We start from the raw sequence: 15,264 nt of genomic DNA on the forward strand, positions 1-15,264 counted from the left end.
CTGCGCGAGTGAATTTCACCAATATACTGCAATTAATTTCCCGACCCAGCTTTCTTGCCCGACTTTCTGGGAAGCTTTAAGAAAAGAGCTTTCCTACACTCACTGCTATGGGTGCCCCACCCCAAGCAAGGGAAGGCTGAGGGCCGCTGTTAAAGTTTGATAAGATCTTTTGATTGAATTATTAATCATGTTTTATTAGATTGAAGGATGGTTAAGGTCGATCGGCTTTCTTCATACATTTTTTTTTTGTATTCTCTCACCGCCTGCCGCTTCGTCCGGCAACAAAATTGGAACACTCCAAAACGGGAGGGAAAGGTTCAGCGTGGAGTAAAGCGACGAGGAAAGAAAAACTTTTTCGTCACGTCCACGAGAAATCGTGCGGGCGCGCGCGTATACGTGTGGCAGTGTATTTACAAGAGGTTTCGAAGTTGACTTCTAACTTTCACTGCCAAGCAGCGAAAGGGACGCAGAGCATTGGGGGTACGGACGCTTTCCGTTGCCCGTTCTATCCACCATTACAACCAAAAAATAGCCCCAACCAGGCCGTCAAGCGGACGAATTGGCGTGAAAAGTTTGACTGACTTCCAATCGCCAGATTGTCGTCGCCTTTCGAAGGATTTAAAGATCGCCAAGCGGATTAGGAGATCCGGGGCTTTGTGCTTCTTTTCTTTCACTGTTGCGAAACTGTGAGTGGGAAAGTGAGCAACGTAGACCGCGCTGAGTACGGTTTGCTTTTTCTCTTTTTTCTCTCCCGCTTTGACACGAGCTCCCAGTGTCAAAGGATCCTGATTGGGGTGATGACTTTTTAATTGATTTATTGGTTGCTCGCTAGAAAAGGCCTCGTCCTCAACCTAAAGGTGCCTAAAGGGAGCGCCTCCGCCACTGGTTTGCTGATGCGAGACAAGATTGCTGGTGGGGAAGGGAACCGGTTGGCCCGGAGATTATAAGTTTGCCCCCCCGGGGGTTCATAATGTGTAAATTTGATAATGTCATCAGGGCAGGATAAGCAGCCATATTTTTTGTGTTCAAAGCAGACCCATATTCAATCCCTGGCTCCCGGTAATCCGGTGATAAATTACTTAACGAAGGGTACAAATTTATCAAGTTAATTTATTTTCCTCACCTCACTGAATGGCCCTTATTTATGAGTCGATTTTATACATACATCACCATAAGAGATGATTGGAATTGAAACTTTAATGCTGAATTATATTTTTATTTTCATTATATAGGCATTACGTTCATAAACGGGCTTAAGACACGAGTCATATTAAAATCAAGTTGTAAATTTATGTTTATTTTTCTTATTTTTATAAAAAGCTATCATTTCTCCCTCCCCGTAATGGATAATAGCACTTGACTAGACAATTCTAAAAACAAAAGCGAAGCGAAAACAACAGCAAATTTCACGTAAACAAAAAAGATGTACAGTACAACAAACAGGCCACGAGCAATAACACCAAAGAAGCTAATATGAACAAGAACAAACGAGAGAATAAAAGCAAACGAAATAAAAAGCGAAGAGCTCTAGACGAGTCCCACCGACAATGGAGTTCACTTTGATACGACCATTAATCGATGTGCCATGGTCAACGCCCACGCCACAACTTGGAACAACAACGACGAGACGTCAAATTGTTTCTCGTTTGGATCCGGCCCACTCTGGCTGGTACCGAAAGAAACGCACCGAAGCGAACAAAAAGTCAGGTAAGATAGTACGTCTTAGACACAACCCTCGGAACTGGCGGTCCACTGCGCAAACAATTTGGTGGCAATGATTAATAACCGTTGCAAACGGTCAGTGGCAACATTTTGACACCGCCTTCAAGTTCTTTTGGCTGTCGGGCAGGACGACTCACTCCGGTCGGCAGTCGTACGGGCTCAGGATATAAGAAAAAAGCTCGGGACACTTTAACAAATAAACTTGTTGCCCAAGCTTACGCGAACGATGACTTTTTATCTCACAGACACTTTTATGTGTTTTTTTTTTCGTTGCCTTTTCTTTTGAAGTTTGTATCATTTTAACCACGCTCTCTCCACGGGCAGTTAATGAATGCGTCGTTGTCCGAAAAGTCATTTGCGTGTATTTTGCGAGTTTGGTGTGCGTTGGTGTTTAAATAAAACATTAACAATCGAATCATTTTTGGTTTCTGTTCTTATGGTTAAATTTGCAGCAGATGTACAGGATTCAGGAGTTCAACATTTAAAGCTATAGCTCTCAGTGATCTGAAACACTTTTTGTTTCATGAAAGCTATCTTTGCTGTGATGATTTAACATCAACCTTTGTGATACTCCATAATAGACCGCAGAGTACACGTGGCTGTATCATGTTCGCTATTGATTCGTATTTTTTCGTGCTTCCAATCATCAGTTGTCACACTCTATTCCTAATGCCGACGCTACGAACAGGTCAGACGGGAACCAGCTGGCCCGGCTGCTAACGACCGATGCCAAGGAGCCAAGGACCTTTTCAAACGCGTTCAGAGGCGTCAACCTACAATCCTGAGCAACTGATTTGCGACAGCACGGACAAAATCTTATCCTGACCATCCTGGGCCAACCGCCGCAGCGAGATATCGCTTAACAATGCTAAACGAAGCTCCACAATGAAACCGACAAAAAAAAACAAGATACCAAACGCATCGTTCCGTTATCTTCGTCCCCAAACATCGCCAATGCATTTTCCCATTCTCAGCGTTTACTCCCCGATCCGGATGGCTGATGTTCTCGATACCGGATCATTAATAAACATGTGCCTTCAACTTCTGCTGCCTCCCTGCTGCCCTTACCACACGGCAGGAGCAACCATCAATCGCCCAGACACCAAAAGGCGGCGCCAATCAGTGGGGCCTGAAGTTTCGATTGCCGTTTCGTCCCTCTGCCCGCACGAACACTGTTGTGCGAGCGCTAAACAACGCATAAATCCGTCGATGACCTCTTTTTCCCGGAGGCTTGTGTGGTGGTAGAAACCAAAAAGGAAAAAAAACTGAAAAACCGACAACAAAAAAAACGACACAACACAACGCTTGGCTTCTACGACCGGAAGACAGATGTGTCTTTAAGACTTTGGGTGTATCGGGACCGCTCGCTATCTTCACTTCCTCCTCTCCTTGCTCGTGTTGGGCCGGCTCGTTTGCCAAAATCTTCCGCCGCAGGAAAATGCCTAACGAACACACGAGCGTACACAAAATGAAAGATGATTGTGATGAAAACGGTCATCAGTTTTCGATTACGCTCTCCGGCGCAGAGTTTTGCAGTGGCGGCAGTAGTGTTGTCGATTGCGTTGACAAGAACGAAACACGATCGGCCAAGGTTGTCTTGCGCTTGGGCAAAAGAAACCGGTACGGAATGTACGCAACATCGACAGTGTGTTGTCGTGCTGTGATATACACTTGCCTGTACTCGCAGGCGAAAGAGGAGAAAAAAGCCATAAATCATTTTGAATAAAATTATCTTAGAGTATTTTTTTTTTTCATGATAATATTCAGCTAATTTCGTGAAATTCTTGCTTTAAATGTCTCGCAAGTTGGGCAAAAGATTTCAAATGAAGAACTTTATACAGTTGCACCATTCAATTATTGGATAGAGTATTTGCCAGTGTTTTCACATACGTTTTTTCACATCACAAGCACAAGCATTCATTCTGTGAACAGATGCATAGTGCATATCAACCAATTTCCAGTTTGCTTGCTCTTTTTTGCATTATTTGCTACCTCTGGTCCAAACATCCTGCTTGCTTCGACTGACTGCAGTGACATAAACAATAGTTATCTTACTACACTACTCAACAGACACATCCCGGGCAACGACGATGCGGAGAAGACAGACGGTTCCACTTTTCGCTTCTGCTTCAACCATCAATCACCAGCCATCTCCAGCCAAGCTAAAATAAGTCAATGGGGACTCTTCAGCGCAAAAGACCACCGACACACACACACACCATTTCATTTCTGCCACTTCGACAGTTACCGGATCCGAATGGATTGCAACAATCTGCAACATTGCGCTAACCGACACACTCCCGAAGGGCAGGAGGCGGCCCTTCTTTGCCGGCCCACCGGAGAGGAAAACCAGTGCGAGTTTATGTGTTTTCAATCCTACTATCACTCATGACATCATTCAATCCGTTCGACACCTGACATCTGGTTGCGATTTATTCTACACCTTTTCCCTACACACACCCACACTTTGCTGCAGCATTCGTGCTCAATGTGCAGGGCGTTCTGCACATGCACGCGCGGGCGGAAGCTCTCTTTGTTTGTTGAGTCACTCGAGAAATGTTCGAACCGGCCGGGTAAGGAATCCCTAGCTACGAACTTCGCACGGCTCACAACTGTTTTCCTTCCGTTTGGAAGTATTCTTTTCTTGGGGATTCTTTTTTTCGTTTGTTATTGTGTGTGCCTCACATCAACTCGGTTTGTCTTATGTGTCTCTTGGGAAGCCGATCGGTTTTGCAGTAGTAGCAGCAGCAGCAGCAGCAGCAGCAGCAGCCCGGTATCGGTTATTGATGTGCCGGGAGAGATTGATTTTGTGCTTCCAACGTTGGCAGAGCGAGCAGAGCGAACGAAAGAGAGAGATAGTGGAAAATGAACAGTCCTGCACAGCTAATACAGCATTCCCAGCCGCACACGAGATTACGTCAGCGGCGGAAACGTGATGCTATGGCAGCAGCGTCCCTGATGGGAATATTTAGTCACTTTTCGTTCGTCTGCAGGTGTCGCAGGGGAGAAATAATGACACACAGCGTGTGTAGGGGGGATGGAAAGTGAATCTTTCGCATACTAAGTCAGTTTTCTTTTGCACCAAGCATCAAAATAGAATCATCCTTCACTGTCACGGAGGCGTGTGTAAACCAAATTTGCAGAAGTTTGAACATTCTAACCAATCCATCTATGAGAAAATTTATCCTATTTTTTTTGAGAGCAGTAAGCATTTTATGAAAAAAAGCGTACGTACAAACAGCTTATGTATTTAAAGGTAATTGAAATTATGGACCACATTCACCAAATTTAAGGAATTCTGCCTTAAAAATGGAAGTAATACCATTTCATAAAACACACAAGCAAATACACGTAAGTCTTCAACGAAAATAGCTTGCAGTTCAGAAGCATTCGGTAGAGAACGTTTTAGCAATCAAGATAGTACAAAAACAAAGTCAACGTATTAACCCAGACTGGGGACAACATCGTGATGTACATACCATGCATGCTTTACAGGATTATGATCTGTTTGCCAGCACTTATTTCTACCACCGAACCGTATGCACAGCTCCCAACCCTTCCTGGTGGGCCCCACCCACATGTAACCCTTCGGCGGCGAGGAAAAGTAAAACATACGACCGAACGGTGCGATACGAAAATCAAAATGTCATGACATGATGTTTTGCGCTGCTACCTCCGCTTTGCCAGGAAAAGCCTTCCAGCGTTTCGGCAAAACGCGACGCAAGGACGGGGCTCAAATCGTTGGATACCGTCGCTGGAACTACTAGCGGCAGCAGCACAACATTTTAACCGACGGATCACACATACACACACACATACAGTGTTGCCAGGAGAGGGTTGCTGAGCACGCGAACGTGTATCGTGCACACGGCTCAAACATCACTATCAATCAAAAACAAATTTCACCCATCAGGCGTGTGGTGACGCACACGGTTGGAGGGACACGCGCGCGAAGCATGATTGAGGGATTTCTTGCTGGATTTTTTTTCCTCTCATCAGCCTTAGTACCTTCGGGCAGTTTTTGAGGATTCGCTCTTGTTGCGACTATTCTGCTAGTGGTACATTTTTTTCCGATGGATGCTGTGTCATCGTGGATGGTGCTGCCGATGCTGCCACCGTACCAAAGCCACCGTACCAGAACCCACGTAAATAGCCCGATAATGTACACACCGGTGTAGATGATGTTTGCTGCGAAAGTGTTCAAAACAGCGTTGGATGTGGAGGATTTGGTTGAAGCCTTTTTTGTGTGTGTGTGCACAATGTCGTTTCCTTTTTTCTAGTAGCGTAAGGTAATATGCCATTTTTGTCGCCCATTGCTTCAATATTAAAACTGATTGCTTGGAAGCCCGACGAAAGGATTTCAACCACTTGAATTCGTTATATTGATATAAATTTGATTCGGAGTGGTAACTGAAAATGGATCATTAAGATGAATAAATCAAGTGTTGGGAGTACAATTATTCTAAACATTCTAGCAAAATCAATCTCCCACGATAATCAAAAGATTCTTATGGATTCAATTCACAATTCGATTCACAAATCAATTTGCTTCATCTCTTTCGATTCCAAAATTCAACAAAGACGCCAACCAGAAATAACAAAATTCTACAAAACAAAAAGGTGAGCTTACTTTTTATTTCCATTCTGCTTGTAATATGTTCGACCCAATGCACAGAAAGCAATCTATAAATAACTCAACAATATTGCCTCTAACTTTCGCTTCCCAAAAGCCCAACCCGAGACAAACTCATCAAAAGCGCATAATCCTATGAATATCATTATGCTTCTGAATTATCTTTGAACCCACCTCGCCGCTGAGCAGCTGGCTGCTGCTGTCCGTACACTCGTACACTCTCTTATAAACTCGTCCAAAATATTGCTCCAGATAATTACAGCACACTAATACACATGGAACCACCTCCCGTGGCTGTGCAGTGTAAGCCGCCGCCACTGATCGTTTGTGGGCGAAGTTTTGTTTCTTGTTCGGCAAAAAAAATAAAGAAAGAAAAGAAAGTTATACCAACATTTTGCACACCGCTTAGCCTCTTGTACGCTGTGGCAGTGGCGTCTTAAATATCATCGTTCTGCCGCGTTTCGCTTTCCATACCCATCGGCTCTTCTTCCCCCAAAACCGTTGACTTTCTTTTGTTGAGCTCGCAAACAAAAACAGTAGGTGCCGGGTGGCCCATCAAACGAAGTATTCCTATCACATAAAGCAAATATAGTATGATAATATACAACACCATCAGATTAGATTGGAATTTTTTTTCATGCTCAAACGCCACTTCTAGCTTCTTATAGCTTCTGGGCGCGGTGCAGCATCAATTCCACGCCACCGCGCCCCAAAAATCTCCACGCGAAGAGAAACGACCCTAATAGTGAAACGGTTGCCAAAAACGAAGCACGATGGACGGGGATCTAGAAGGAGCAGCAACAGCAACAAAAAAACTGCGCTTAGTTTATAACGAAGCGCGGTATAATTTGCAACGGTGCAAGTGACGCAAGCGAGTGGTGGAGCTTTTGGACAAAAAAAAAACAGTTTATGAAAAAATAGGTAAAGTACTGCAAAATAAAACCGAGCACCGATCACCGGCACAGCTTATGGTCCGCGATCGGTAGTTCAAAAGCCAAGCACTGATCTGCCTCGAAACCCCAAGAGAAGGATGCTGAGCAGACGCGGAGGTTTTGCTACGTCGCCTGAAGAAGCCACCATGTTTAAACAATACACAGCAAAGGATGGCGTTCACCTCCCCCTTAATCTATAGCCTGCGGTCTCCGCTAACGGGGCGCTATGAGATTTTTTTTTGGAAAAGAGTTCACGAGACTAGGGTGAACATTTTCGAAAAATACAGGAAAAGCACCGTCATCTTCTCGAAGAGCGTGCCGTAAAACGAACTATGGTGACCTCGCCCGAACAGTACGTGTATGTGTGAGTGTGGGTATTTGGCAAGCAACGTTGCTATCCGCTGGCGATGATGACGGTGTAGTCGCAGACTATTAATTTTGTGCCATGTATCGATCATAATTTCCCTTGCCACGCTAGTTCTTGCCGACCGTACCGGACCTAGACACACAACTTCCGTTTCACAGGGTCGCTTCATAGGGCATTATTCTTAGTTTCTTATGATGTTGCTTGTGTATGCGTGTGTGTGTGTGAGTGGTTCCGCCCTACACGGAAGCAATAACAACGGATGGATGAATTTGTGTTTTGGGCTTGCACTTTTTTTACGGCTTCGTTTCATCCCGAAAACGAAACACGAAACTCGCTCCCCATCAATCCTTGGCGCGCAAGGCTGACTAGCCAAAATAGGATCTGGGGGAAAAAGTACACGAAACCTTTTGTGATAAAGCGCCGATAGCGGCCGAATAAATCGAAGCAGCTGCAAAATACAATTACTTTGTTTTATGTCGACCTGCGCCTGCACGAGCAAGAGTAGCGCCTTTGATTAGAACCGACGTGCAATATACACTTATAAACTGGTTCTGTATCTAGAAGGCTACCTATTCCAGGAAGCCAAGACTTCAGAAAATCTGCCCCGACAACAGTGTGGATTGTTTTGTCCGACGTTCAGCTGACTTCTCTGATATTTGGCCAGGTCCGCAGGATGAAAGTTGATGCTACCCTGATGACAATATGTTTCATTATTCCAGCTGTCTGTCGCGCTACCTACTTTTGCGACACGCCTGTAGCACTCTTTTAGTGTGCCGATATTACGTGCTCCAATTTTAGGACTTTTTGTTCACCATGCAAAGAAGATTCCTCTTTGGATGTCCAGTCACCAAAACGCCCCAACATCCTTTCCGAGGCTCAAATGCTTCGCATCAGCAGGCAGCAGTTTTGCCCGCGGAACTCTGTTACGATGGTGGCTACCAATGGCAGTACCAACGCGAAGCCATTATCGACCATAAAGCGATTGATTGATGACCGTGTCCGTTTTATGCGCCATTACGACACGCTGGAGTGCAAACGAATCTCCCATCTTGGCACATTCTATCTTGCCGCTTTACATGCAAGTGTGTGCAAGGACGGGTCTGATCGAGATTTGCTGCTGCTTTATGGAACAAAGCCTGAGGGTAACTTCCTAGTACGTTACACAATGTCATTATAACGAAGAATGCAGTTTTGTAAGTATACTTGCTGTGGGTCGTTTCTGTGGAGAAGCTAAATCTTTACCGGGAGGTACGGTTTGTGTGCATATTTGCAGATGTCAGATATTATGTTGCAGTCCCCGGGCTTTACATTCCACAAAACTAATATACTACCTCATTTGCTCGCAAGTTACAACTTCTTTAAACTAAAACTTTGTTGGTAAAGTGCTTCCGGAAGAGTTTACGAGTACGAAAAGCTACTTTAGCATTTCCTGTTTATTCTTTAATGTCCAGTTCCATCTACCTCATTCGCAACCTTCCAACTGTCCCGATTATCGTAACCTCTCAGGGAAATCTGTTCTACTTTCTATGGTTGCAATACATAAATTATCTCTCAGAGTTCGGCCAATGCCTGGCGGCAGAACCATCATTTACTAAAGCTAGCACACATATGCCCTGCACAAGTTTACTGGTAAGTTATTAATCCCTAGCCACGTGGGAGGAACCGAAACTACAGCTCGCCACGTTGGTGTTCCGTAATCAACAGATCTAATACTGGAAAAGTTTGGTCGGTGCGCTTCCCAAACACAACAATATTGCTTGCCTAGTGCTTGAGAGAGCGCCATTTCGATCAAAAGCTGTGAATACTGCTGTGTGGCTATGATGAAGCTGTTTGCAGCGTAGGAGCACTAAAGAATGTTCCTTGAAAGTTGTTCTACACCGGTTTAAACTAGTTCAAAGACACCTCCTGGTGAATTAGGTCAATATAACAGTCTTTCGCATTGATATAAATGATTAGTTGAATAATTACTTAAGAAAGAAGTCTATTGAATGATTTGTTTTTATGTTTGTGGAATGACTAAAATATATGTGAAGTGGAACATAATGTTGAAACTCGGTCACTAATCGAATTAAAATTGAATGAATCATGAAACACGTGTCACCTTCCATTAAAAAATAATACTATAATAAGTTGTACTATTTCCAAAATTTCATATTATAATGCCAAACACCCTTATCCAGTTCTGCCCGATTTTGCTCAGCTTATTTGCACTTAAAACGGGACTCATCCGCATGCAAAAAGAAACGTTGCACAATGACTAAAAAAACTAACAATTCGAAGGTACATTTTTGCGTAAATGCGGTGCGCGCATAAAAATTCCAAAGTAAAATATAACGTCGGGACAAGAGGATAATATTTTCCTGCTCCCTTTTTTTTTTTTTTTTTATGCTACCGCTTCACAATCGACAACATACCATCGCTACCGCTATATAGCGTGGCGATTTTCCAACAAAAATCGGATATTTTAAAACCACACGATAACTATGCTTTAAATCTCGGCAAACATCTCCAGCGAATGTGCACCAGGAAACATTGCAAGCGACAGCGTAGCAACCGTAAAACGAAAGAAAAAAAATCACAGAGAGGAGCAATTCCGCTTTTTTACAACAAAATACTTTAAACCATTCCAAGCGGTAAGCTTACGTACTTCAAACAGCACTCATATGCTCGTAGGGGTAAGTAAGCATTTACCGTGTGCTGCAGGTTTTGCGGCTATGAAAGGCACTTCCAGCAGGATCGATACCGACAAAGTGCAGCTAGCGCCACGGGCACACAACGGTATTAAGACAGGAAGCATAGGGTTGAAATGATATTTTCCACAACGTTTACTAACAAAACCTCGTCTGGGAAATCTCAACGCTTCTAACATTAAATTATCATTAGAATGATTGCAACTATGTTGGGAGATTTTAGAGATGAGCGTAAATCTATGTTAGGGAAATTTGTTGGTTTCTCATCAGCCCAGCTTTGAGTTTGCACATACTATTCCATACCTTGGCGATTATTAACCAATCCCTGCAACGGTGAGGACACACAATCGTTTTCATTATATGAAAAGACACATACACGGTCGTGCTAGAAAACTAGTACTGAAAGGCAACCGTACTTACAAAGGGACTACGTTAAATTAAAGACATTTGAGCCAAACAATTATATATACCTTCGCCAATGGAACAAGAAACCAGAACAAACGCATGCATGAATTGTTTGGTGTGTCTTTATGTATTTTAAATTGGCTTATAATGCTGTTGCTATTTTTTCGCAAGCTGTTGCTGGTTTCACGTAGCGAGAGAGAAAGAGAGGATTGCAAGAGTTTAGTAAGGATAGATTAAAAATAATAGTTTATCGCACCCAAAACGAACCATGATAGAAGTTTGAAAGAACAATACTTTAAACTACAAGGCAAAACGATTGTAGCGCTTGCAAGATAGGCAAAACGCGCACAGAATAATTATAGCTAGCTAGGTTTAAATTATACACATATACACTTACATACATACACATAGTTAGATTTTAATTATGCATATATACATTTACACACATACAACTACAATTAAGGTTACACGTAGGATAGAATAGAATAGCATAAGATAGGAAATAGGAAATAGTAAAATAGGCGATAATTAGGATTAGCCAATGAGGAATAGGATTAAGGAATTTTGGCGCGAACGAGTGAGTATAAATTAAGGATAAGTTGAGGTTTAGGATGATTAACAAAAGTCCGATCTAAGAGGAAACGCTGCCCGAGTTAACATAGAAGAAATAAACTCCAAGTAACTACACAAATTCAAGCCATATTATTCTTTTGGGTAGTTAGAAGATTTCATATCACTACACGATCATTCTCAAAGACGGCACAGGAACTAATCAGGCCAATCAACACACCGTACCGATCTTGTCAGGTCACCCAAAAGGGTGCTAATTTGATGCCACATTCGGCACGGTAATGTACGGCGCCGAAGAGAGATCTCTTTTCACGAAACTGCCACAAACGTAAACCGGGATGTTTCGACGGAAGCACTCTAGAGCATATGATCGAACAATTTTCAACTTATATCACACGTTTCAGCCAGAACGGCAGGACATAAGGAAGCCCCTGGCGTGCCGAAAAGTGACTCTAATTTGAATAAATTTATTTGCCTGTTTTTAGTGTGCCGTTCCAGTCACGTAACGTACCAAACATATTCGCTCATCGCTGGCACATGCACACGCACACATACATACTACCGGAAGTGGCGCACAGTTCTGCTGCGACCGGAACGCCAAGACACCGTCGTCTCGTTTGTGTGTGTATGTAAGTGTAGGCGGTGCAAAATATAAAAAAACACCCACACGAAACACGTACGTACACAAGCATCGTCAAAGTGCCATCGTAGCACAACTTCCGTTCGGCAGAGGTCGAGGAAGCGACAGCAGGATCGGCACCGGAAACGTCAAGTCTCGGTTCCGCCGCCGGGGAGCAGCCCAAGGAGAACAGTGCGCTTTTTTAGTTATGATGGTAATGGGTGCTCGTATACTAGCGCTCGTTTGTCGCTGCCGGGTCGAAAACGGGATGGCATTTTTAGTGGGTTCGTAAGGGTTAAACGGTAACGGCGCCATTTATGCACACTCCGCCACTAGACGGAGCGAAGGGACCGGGCAACCGTGGGTGTGATGAATTTACTTACCGACCTGTATTGCTTCGTTTAACGTATTTAGACTCGGTACTTAGGCATGTTCCGACCGATCACCGAACCGGGTTTGTGCGAAGGTTGTTATGTGTCTTCCAACACCGACCAGTGCGCGGCCGGGGTAAGTTTGATTTTTACAACCTCGTCCAGCACAAAAGCCCTGCCCATCCCATTTTGGACCCTCTTTCAACCCCCCATTGAGTCAGTCAGTTTTGGTCCAAGTTTATGAAAAGATTATGCGAAGGGCGTTTTATGGAATGGTCTAATAAACATAAATAATCAGCCAGCCTTTCAAAGGCCGGGAGCGGTCACATGCAAAGTACCTTGAGTGCGCTTGAAGAGCTTTAATAGCCCGAGTGTAATCTGCCATCTTGTTTATTATTCACTTGCACGATTCTAAGGCGGTTAAAAGAGGATTGGAGGAATCAAAATTGTGTTGTGGTTCTGGGGCGTGAAGCACCTTCCAGCTGTAAAACTCTATAATTCGTTCAAACAAAACTAGTGGATGGACAGTGAAAATGATACACAACAATACCTGAACAGAACTACAAAAAAAACAATGAAGTAATATCTAGAAATGATCTTCAGAAAGACAATGCTTTGGAATCAATTCTACTCGAAGTAGCTTCGCCAAAATAACTTCAACTTCATAAAATGTCTGCGAAGGATCCCAAGCTTTACCGCCAACTTCACCAAGCTAGTGATGAAGTAACGCTAAAGAAAGTGTCTCAAGGAGTCGAGTTTTCCTCGCTCGAGTGAGTTAACCAGCCTCCCAGTGTCAGACTCACCGACTGCTACACCCCAGAAGCACGAAGCACTGGGAACAATTCGTGTTCGCAGAAACGGAAGTCTGGCCGGGAAATGCTGGTGCGGTATCCGGTTCCGTAAAACGGTTTAATTGGTATGGCACAAGTTTTTCCGCCCATCACCGACCTCATTGTTTCTGTGACGAAGATGCTTGCGGGATGTAGAACACGGAAACTGAATCCCCGTCTCCCTTATTGGGCGAATGAAGCCATCCAACAGCAAGGGAAGAACATGTTTGGATCACAGCTCACTCCATCGCCATAACAGTCGTGAAGGTTACTAAGAAGAGGGGCTAGAAACGCGCGGCTAGATTGTCCTCCGCGAGTTTTCAGAAACTGTCTTTCCATTTTTGTTCTGCCTTTATTTTGGATCGTTCCGAAAAATTTCATCTACGGATTCGTATATTTTCACCATCCTCATTTTCGTCCCCACAATCCGCGCTCTTAACCTTTTTGTTTGGAAAGGATCCGTAATTAGCAGTCAATCGATTTTGCATTCAAATGAGATTCAATACGGCGTTACGATTCAACATTCATGGCAGTGGAAAAAGGGCAAATCCTTTGAACGGTTCGGGACAAACAAAGGGCATTCGATTGAATAGCGATGGATTTTAATTCCATCATCGTGGCATTTTTATGCTGATTTGCTATTCATCTTACAGCAGCGAGATAAGCTGAGCGCCCAAGGAGACATGGTGACTAGCTGACGTCGGAGGTCCTCCTTGTCGTCTCAAACGAGAAGTCGAATTTTGATCAGATCCTTTTTGGGTTGTTCTTTTTTGACTGTTTTTCACGATAAACTCCAGCAGAAATTTGGTGGGATCGTTGCTTTTTTTACACCAAGAGCAAACTTTTATGGACAACAGTCCTTTCTTTTCGACGCAAAAGCACACTACTATCCTGGCCTGGCTGGTATTAGCGAGAAAGAAGACATGCTGTGGTCGTCAGTGCGTCGCGGCTGCCGCCTGTTTTCTCGTTCGTCTGCCTCCGGACGGGTAAAAATGGAACCCCGAGGCAGTACTAATTTGTCACTAATTAAGTAAGGTAGCTTTTGTTTGATCTGACTGGATTAGATATGCAAAAATTATGCTAATTTGGTTTCACCACCACTGCAAGCCCATCATTTGGTGTCGTATCTATGGCCCACCTACTTGTGGCGTCCGGGCATTACAAAACGTGTTCGAGGGAATGTTAGAGCTTAATGATAATGATGCACAAAAAATAATAATAGATATGCATCTATTAGAACAAACCAACCAAAAGAATTCTTTAAGGAAACTCGTAGTTTCAATTATTTTGTTTTTAAGTTACAAATGTCTATTACTAGTTAAGAATATGACATACTGATCTGGACAGCGTTAGGAAGTGAAACCGCATGTCCGTGTCGAATAAGATTTTTTTTCATTTCAAAAATATATTTGCAATCAAATTGAATTACAGAAAACATATTCCACCAGTGGCCAAACTCAACCGCAAAAACCAAATGTACCATTCAAATTTGTCAGAAAACACCCCCCCAAGTCTTCTCAAAGTGTGAAAGCGTTCAACGATGCTGACAAATTGAAGTACGTGCCAAGAATGGTTGGTACACACCGACAGCCAGTGGACGCGACGTACCGAGCTTCCTGGCGGCGAATAAACAAACCAGCATTCTATATCCGCCAAACCAGCTGGCAGTGCCGTACAGAGAAGCCACGTTTTCCGGAGCAGTTCCTGGTTGGCAAGGGTTGCTCCCAGGAGATTAACGAAAAAGACCGTACCGGACCTGTTAATCCAGCATCGAACAACTTCAAATACATATTGCATGAAGCGCATGAAGCACAACGCAACTGAGAGGTCTTTTAATAATAGCCCAAACGTGCCCTGATCGGAAGAATTATCAACAAGAGTGTGATTTGTCACGGTGAACTTTAAAAACGGCCCAGACCAAAATCGATATCTTAAAACCATTCTGAACAGCGCCTAAATTGAATGCATACCAGTGAGGCTGCGTTCTCCATCATTTCATATTCCACGTCACCAAAAAAACCGCACAAATCAGATTCCATCTAAATAAATGATAAATCTGAATCAATTTATCAGCCAACCTTGGAAGTGATGATAGCGCGGGGTGTGCCCTTTTACTGCCCGAACA

The 15,264-nt window shown here is 43.6% G+C and overlaps 1 protein-coding gene across 7 annotated transcripts in view; it reads right to left on the minus strand.

The window, feature by feature from the left end:
- LOC120898248 (furin-like protease 2) overlaps positions 1-15,264 on the minus strand; it is a 186,477-nt gene that overhangs the window by 80,268 nt on the left and 90,945 nt on the right. The gene's annotated exons all lie outside the window — the stretch shown is intronic.

This window comes from Anopheles arabiensis, chromosome 2, assembly GCF_016920715.1.
Source record: "Anopheles arabiensis isolate DONGOLA chromosome 2, AaraD3, whole genome shotgun sequence".
NCBI lineage: Eukaryota > Metazoa > Arthropoda > Insecta > Diptera > Culicidae > Anopheles > Anopheles arabiensis.